The 8187-nt window shown below is 43.9% G+C and overlaps 1 non-coding gene across 1 annotated transcript; it reads right to left on the reverse strand.

Annotated features, from left to right (window-relative positions):
* Positions 1 to 7290: 7290 nt before the first annotated feature.
* Trnal-cag (transfer RNA leucine (anticodon CAG)) lies at positions 7291 to 7373 on the reverse strand. The gene has a single exon. It is a non-coding gene; the product is annotated as a tRNA-Leu (tRNA).
* Positions 7374 to 8187: the final 814 nt, after the last annotated feature.

Below are 8187 nucleotides of genomic sequence, written 5' to 3' on the forward strand. Positions count from 1 at the left end.
CAGGAGATTTGCTGGACAGAAAGTGTGGAAAAGCGGGCATCGAGAGGCTACCTTCTACCAAAGCTGTGGCACCACCAACGAGCTGGGAACCGGCTTCATAGTGCTGGATAAGATGTGCCAACGCGTGATTGGGTGGCAGCCAATCAACGCAAGGATGTGCAAGCTGAGGATTAAAGGCCGTTTCTTCAACTATAGCATCATCAACGTGCACTGCCCACACGAAGGGAGACCCGACGACGAGAAAGAAGCGTTCTACGCACAGCTGGAGCAGACATACGATGGATGCCCACTGCGGGACGTCAAAATCGTCATCGGTGACATGAACGCTCAGGTAGGAAGGGAGGAAATGTATAGACCTGTCATCGGACCGGATAGTCTGCATACCGTATCGAACGACAACGACCAACGATGCATAAACTTTGCAGCCTCCCGCGGAATGGTAGTCCGAAGCACCTTCTTTCCCCGCAACAATATCCACAAGGCCACATGGAGATCACCTAACCAAGAAACGAAAAACCAAATCGACCACGTTCTAATCGACGGTAAATTCTTCTCCGACATCAAGAACGTCCGCACTTACCGCAGTGCGAATATTGAATCCGACCACTACCTCGTTGCAGTATGCCTGCGCTCAAAACTTTCGACGGTGTACAACACGCATCGAAGTCGAACGCCACGGCTTAACATTGGGCGGCTACAAGACGGTAGACTAGCCCAAGAATACGCGCAGCAGCTGGAACTGGCACTCCCAACGGAAGAGCAGCTAGGCGCAGCGTCTCTTGAAGCTGGCTGCAGAGATACTCGATCCGCCACTCGTAGTACCGCAACCGCTGCACTTGGCACGGTGCCCCCGGATCAGAGAAACGACTGGTATGACGGCGAATGTGAGCAGTTAGTAGAAGAGAAAAATGCTGATTGATTGCTGCTGATTGAGATTGCTGCAACACCGCACGAGGGCGAACGAGGCACGATATAAACAGGCGCGGAACAGACAAAACTCGATTTTCCGAAGAGACGGAGCAACTGTACCGCGCTAATAACACACGAAGTTCTATGAGAAGTTGAACCGTTCGCGTAAGAGCCACGTGCCATAGCCTGATATGTGTAAGGACATAAACGGGAACCTTCTTACGAACGTTGGGGCAGCAGGGACTTTGTCCAAGGGCTTGACGATCCCTCCCCGGGCCATCTGCGAGTTGTGGCGCCTGCCTAGGATGTGGTGGGGTTTGACAGTGGGCCCTGTTAAACCTCTATAAAAAGCTGCATGTATCCGCAAGTAGGCTCCGCCAAAGCGCACAAGCCCAAGTCCTGGTGTTAGGTGGGACGCTAAACAGCCCTGACACGACGGCCCTCCGGCGAGACAGGAGGTTTGCGCAGGCCCAATAAGCCGCCTGGAAAACCAATAATTACGAACAATATAAGAGATAATGCGACTCGATATAATCGGCAAAGACCTAGGCGACGAATAAAGGATCACGATTGGAAGCTTGGAACATGGAACTGCAAGTCGCTAGGTTTCGCAGGTTGCGACAGGATGATCTACGATGAATTACATCCCCGCAACTTCGACGTCGTGGCGCTGCAGGAGATTTGCTGGACAGGACAGAAAGTGTGGAAAAGCGGGCATCGGGCGGCTACCTTCTACCAAAGCTGTGGCACCACCAACGAGCTGGGAACCGGCTTCATAGTGCTGGGAAAGATGCGCCAACGCGTGATTGGGTGGCAGCCAATCAACGCAAGGATGTGCAAGCTGAGGATTAAAGGCCGTTTCTTCAACTATAGCATCATCAACGTGCACTGCCCACACGAAGGGAGACCCGACGACGAGAAAGAAGCGTTCTACGCACAGCTGGAGCAGACATATGATGGATGCCCACTGCGGGACGTCAAAATCGTCATCGGTGACATGATAGGAAGGTAGGTAGGCAGGTAGGAAGGGAGGAAATGTATAGACCGGTCATCGGACCGGATAGTCTACACACCGTATCGAATGACAACGGCCAACGATGCATAAACTTCGCAGCCTCCCGCGCAATGGTAGCCCAAAGCACCTTCTTTCCCGCAAAAATATCCACAAGGCCACATGGAGATCACCTAACCAAGAAACGGAAAACCAAATCGACCACGTTCTAATCGACGGTAAATTCTTCTCCGACATCATGAACGTCCGCACTTACCGCAGTGCGAATATTGAATCCGACCACTACCTCGTTGCAGTTTGCCTGCGCTCAAAACTCTCGACGGTGTACAACACGCGTCGAAGTCGTACGCCGCGGCCTAACATTGGGCGGCTACAAGACAATAGACAAGCCCAAGAATACGCGCAGCAGCTGGAAGTGGCACTCCCAACGGAAGAGCAGCTAGGCAGCGTCTCTGAAGATGGCTGGAGCATTCGATCCGCCATTGGTAGCACCGCAACCGCTGCACTTGGCACGGTGCCCCGGATCGGAGAAACGACTGGTATGACGGCGAATGTGAGCAGTTAGTAGAAGAAAAGAATGCAGCATGGGCGAGATTGCTGCAACACCGCACGAGGGCGAACGAGGCACGATATAAACAGGCGCGGAACAGACACAACTCGATTTTCCGGAGGAAAAAGCGTCAGCAGGAAGATCGAGACCGTGAAGAGACGGAAGCAACTGTACCACGCTAATAACACACGAAAGTTCTATGAGAAGTTAAACCGTTCACGTAAGGGCCACGTGCCACAGCCTGATATGTGTAAGGACATAAATGGGAACCTTCTTACGAACGAGCCCTAGGTGATCCAAAGGTGGCGGCAGCACTACGAAAAGCACCTGAATGGCGATGTGGCAGACAAAGATGGCGGTATGGTGATAGACCAGGGGGAACGCGTGCAGGACATAATTCTACCGGCTCCGGATCTCTAGGAAATCCAGGAGGAGATTGGCCGGCAGAAGAACAACAAAGCCCCTGGGGTTGACCAACTACCAGGAGAGCTGTTTAAACGCGGTGCTGCGGCACTGGCTAGAGCGCTGCACTGGGTGATTAGCAAGGTTTGGGAGGATGAGGTTCTGCCGCAGGAGTGGATGGAAGGTGTCGTGTATCCCATCTACTAAAAGGGCGATAAGCTGGATTGTAGCAACTACCGCGCAATCACATTGCTGAACGCCGCCTACAAGGTACCCGAATTTTATGCCGCCGACTAACACCAATTGCAAGAGAGTTCGTGGGGCAGTACCAGGCGGGATTTATGGGTGAACGCTCTACCACAGACCAGGTGTTCGCCATACGTCAGGTATTGCAGAAATGCCGCGAATACAACGTGCCCACACATCATCTATTTATCGACTTCAAAGCCGCATATGATACAATCGATCGGAACGGATTTCCGGATAAACAGATACGGTTGATCAAGGCGACGATGGATTCGACGGTAGTTCTAGTTTCAGGGGCATTCTCGAGTCCCTTCGAAACGCGCAGAGGGTTACGGCAAGGTGATGGTCTTTCGTGTCTGTTATTCAACATCGCTTTGGAGGGAGTAATACGAAGGGCAGGGATTGACACGAGTGGAACGATTTTCACGAAGTCCGTCCAGTTATTTGGTTTCGACGACGACATTGATATCATGGCACATAACTTTGAGAGGATGGAGGAAGCCTACATCAGACTGAAAAGCGAAGCTAAACGGATTGAACACGTCGAAGACGAAGTACATGATAGGAAGAGGCTCAAGAGAGGTCAATGTAAGCCACCCACCACGAGTTTCTATCGGTGGTGACGAAATTGAGGTGGTTGAAGAATTCGAGTACTTGGGCGCACTAATGACCGCCGATAACGGTACCAGCAGAGAAATTCGGAGACGTTTCATGGCAGGAAATCGTACGTACTTTGGACTCCGCAAGACGCTTCGATCGAATAGAGTTCGCCGCCGTACCAAACTGACTATCTTCAAAACGCTTATTAGACCGGTAGTTCTCTACGGACACGAGACCTAAACGATGCTCGTGGAGGACCAACGCGCACTGGGAGTTTTAGAAAGGAAAGTGCTGTGTACCATCTATGGTAGGGTGCAGATGGCGGACGGTACGTGGAGGAGGCGAATGAATCACGAGTTGCATCAGCTGTTGGGAGAACCATCCATCGTTCACACCGCGAAAATCGGAAGACTGCGGTGAGCCAGGCACGTAGCCAGAATGTCGGACAGTAATCCGGTGAAAATGATTCTCGACAACGATCCGACGGGAACAAGAAGGCGAGGTGCACAGCGGGTAAGGTGGATCGATCAGGTGGGGGACGATTTGCGGACCTTCCGCAGACTGCGTGGTTGGCGAAGTGCAGCTTAATCAATAATCTACTTAGGATTTCAGTAACAGAGTCTTTAATAACATATAGTTAAATTTTCTAAATTTCGGCCAAATAAATCATTTTTGTTGATATACTAAATGTAATAACAGTGATTCTGGTGGCTCCATAAATATATTTTTTCACGATTTTTTTTCACCATGGAGTACTCAATGCACTGACATGCTTTTGACTTTCGGTTCTCGAATTAGCATTACTTTAATAACTTATAACCAAAAGCCGTCGAATGAGTTTAAATTGGTATCATTTGGTCATTTACGTTCAATGGAAATTATTTTTGTTTGTAAAAAAAATAGAAATGCATTCAGTGTTGGGAAATACTCACTTTCCCGTGGTAAAAAGTCATAAAATATTCTTTTCAAGATATGTGTTTACATATGAATAATATTGTTGCTGGAATTTAAAACTAGAATGGAAACGAACCGAATAATTGCATTAATTTTAACCTGTTTTAAAAACCAACATAAAAAATATTCGTATTAATTGACAATCGAAACTACTTGTGCAAAAGATAAACTTGTCAGGTTAATAAAATTTTTCTCCCGTTTGTGATTCATTATTTCATATTTTACTCATTCAAGGTATTGATGTGAATGGTAATTGGCCATGTATGATTGTGAAGTGAAATGGATAAATTCTTTGCTTCAACATTGAAATATTAGCGTTAAACTTTTTACGCTAAATATTACTTGGAAGTAATTTATTTTAAAAAAATATATCGTTTTTGTATTTTGAAGGTGAAAAAATTAAGCATGCTATAATAAAAGATTGACGTTAACCGAAAACCGGGAGTACGAAAATATAAATTAAATGTCCCCCTTGTATATAAAGCTATAGATCTTCGGACTCCCAAAAAAACTTTGTTCATGGTGTTAATATATAGGTAACGAAGTGGCTCGTAGGCATTGTTTTCAAAGATTCATATGGATCTAAACAACGTTTAATGCACAACTTTATTTATTATTTGTTAGTTATAAAAAGCATATAATTGCAAATTAAGTATCTAATTACTGCTATGTTTGCAACACCGGAACAAGTTCCTAATAAGTGACTAATGTTTTTCTTTTGTTTTCATTTACAGGTAAGTGTCTATTATACACTGTATGGAATCAACGCACCAGTCAGATCTTAGAGGTAATTGAGACCTCAAACTGTGTAATTATGAACGCCGTTCAGCAGCGTCCACAATTGAATGCTACTATAACATTAATCAGTCACTCTATTGCTCCTTATCAGAGATCTTTACCTCTAACTACTCTCACCTTCATGAACAAAAAAAATGATAATTTTAAAAGTACGTAATCGTCCGTACATAAATTTAATTATACGAACATCCATAATGCATGTAATTAATTGACTCACAGTCATAATTTATTTTCGCGGAGTGTTGTTGTGCTTCGGTAGGCAAAACGTGAACCCAACATTGCTCACACTCTTCCGAAACATAAAAAAACACACCTGAAAGACACACGCTCGCATGATGTTTGCCAAATTTCCGAACTGCTGACCCCGTCAGCCGACTTGGATCTGCTGTTGGCACGCTCCCGAATGTGGCGATTCCCATCGGGTCCGGTATCTGCCTTCTGGTTGGTTGGTGGGGTGGTTGCCTGATTATCGTCGTGCCGACCTTCGATTTTGTTCATTTGGAAGGCATAAAAAATTACCCGCGGGATGTTTGAGCACAACAACAATAATCCGACCACAGTGCGACACGCGAGGGAGAGTTAAGCACCACCAGTTTTACCATGAGCAGATAAAGGACTTGGTGGTGAAATTACAAATCACGATTTGGAAAATCTTGATTTTTCTATAATAAAGAAAAGTCAAATCTAACGAATTATAGAGACTATTTCCAACTTCACACTTTTTTTTATTTGTTTTTCAACTTACCTTTGCTATATTTGAATCCAGAAAAATGCTACGTGTGTCCATTTTTTTCTACTAAAGAATTCAGATCTAGTCGGTATGCCACCGTGTGCAATGTTTTCAACCTTTGATTAAAAATAATTCACGATCCTTTAATCCCCTATCAATACAATTGCTACACCAATTTTGGATGCATCCTCTGAAAAAAGTACTTAACTAGCATGCAACAGCACAAGCACACATTTCCACAACCGTCCGATTTATGTGCATATATGCACTCAATTAATCGTGGAAATCACAGAAAATTAATCAGTGAGTTGCAAAATTAATGCAAACGGCAGTACACCACCATCCATCGGTGGGATTGTGGGAGAAAGGGTTGGTGCTGTGTTTTCATCTCGTTCCAATATATTTTCTTTTTTGGTGATGCTGTTATTCTAATGTCGTTTTGGTTTTAACACAAGGTCAGGTCTAACAACGATCCAGAATAACCGAATAAAAATTAAGCCGGGATCGATTCGGTAAGATGGTGTTAATGCTATTATTCGAACTGTGATCTTTAAAACTTTCTTGATTTCGACAATAATCGAAACGACAATGAGTTATAGTAAGCTTTAGTAATTTTCAATACTAAAAGCAAGTTAAGGAAATCAAAAGCATGCTAAAGATATTAAAAGCATGCTAAAGATATTAAAAGCAAGCTAAAAATATTAAAAGCAAGTTGTAGATATTAAAAGCAAGCTAAAGAGTAAAGATATTAAAAGCTAAAGATATTAAAAGCACGCTAAAGGTATCAAAAGCAAGCTAAAGATATTAAAAGCAAGCTAAAGATACTTAAGGAAAGTTAAAGATGTTAAAAGCAAACTAAAGATGTTAAAAGCAAACTAAAGATAATAAAAGAAAGCTAAAGATATTGTAAGTAAACTGAAAAGATATTGAAGGTAAGGAAAACATATCAAAAGTTTATTGGAAACATCATTAACTTTTAAGAATTTGTCGAGATTGGAAGTTTTGGCTAAATTAAGCCAATAGGCTGGCCGTGATTTTCAAAACTGCCAAATGTTCTCAAATTGATCTGTTGCGATGCCAAAAAATAATTGTCAGAAGTGGGATTCGAACCCACGCCTTCAGAGAAGACTACGACCTGAACGTAGCGCCTTAGACCGCTCGGCCATCCTGACAGATGAAGGGGGAGCTGTTCTGAGCTAATCACAATCGGCTTACGTGACTCAATTTTAAATATTTCACGTCAGAGCACCATATGATCACTATTCACCACACGTTACTTAGCGCTATACCTATATCTGCCTATATGCCTTTATTTATTGAGTGGAGCTATTCTCGCACACACAACAACCGGCGGCAATTTATTTGACTATCGTTTCCTATCTTCATTAGCGCCGTTTGTCTCTGCGCAGCGCACTTGTTCATCTACTACCTACTGAGCATGCGGCTACTATGGGGATTCGGGCCGGCCGGGCGGTGCCGGTTCAACACTGTTGAGCCAGGGCATGTGTGTTAGTCGAGCTGGTAGACAATAATTGATCGCTTAGCTGAGGAGGTGATAACAGCCTTAGTGAAACGAAACACTAATGCGGCGGTATACTATGATGTCATAAATGGAATCGATTCGTGTTTTTTTTTTGTTTCATTATATGTACTGTGCTTAGTCGCAAACGTAAAGATCAAGTCCTTAGACATTTTTTTTATCTTCAGTTGAATTAGCCCGTATCTCATCTTACCTTCGAATTTGATGTGTTTTTATGCTTATTTAAAAAATATCTCTTCAACTCGATATCATTAGTAAGAATATAATAAATACTTCATCTTTTCAAAGCTATTTTAAATTTTACGGCTACTCAATCTTGCACTTATTACAACGAGTTGTAATAAGTGCAAGACTGAGTAGCCGTTCAATAAATTAAATTAAAACGTACAGTCGATCCATAATCTTTAAATTTTACCTAAAAGGTCCCATGTAAAAGTGGTTTTTCG

The sequence above is a fragment of the Armigeres subalbatus genome, chromosome 1 (assembly GCF_024139115.2).
Source record: "Armigeres subalbatus isolate Guangzhou_Male chromosome 1, GZ_Asu_2, whole genome shotgun sequence".
NCBI classification, from domain to species: domain Eukaryota; kingdom Metazoa; phylum Arthropoda; class Insecta; order Diptera; family Culicidae; genus Armigeres; species Armigeres subalbatus.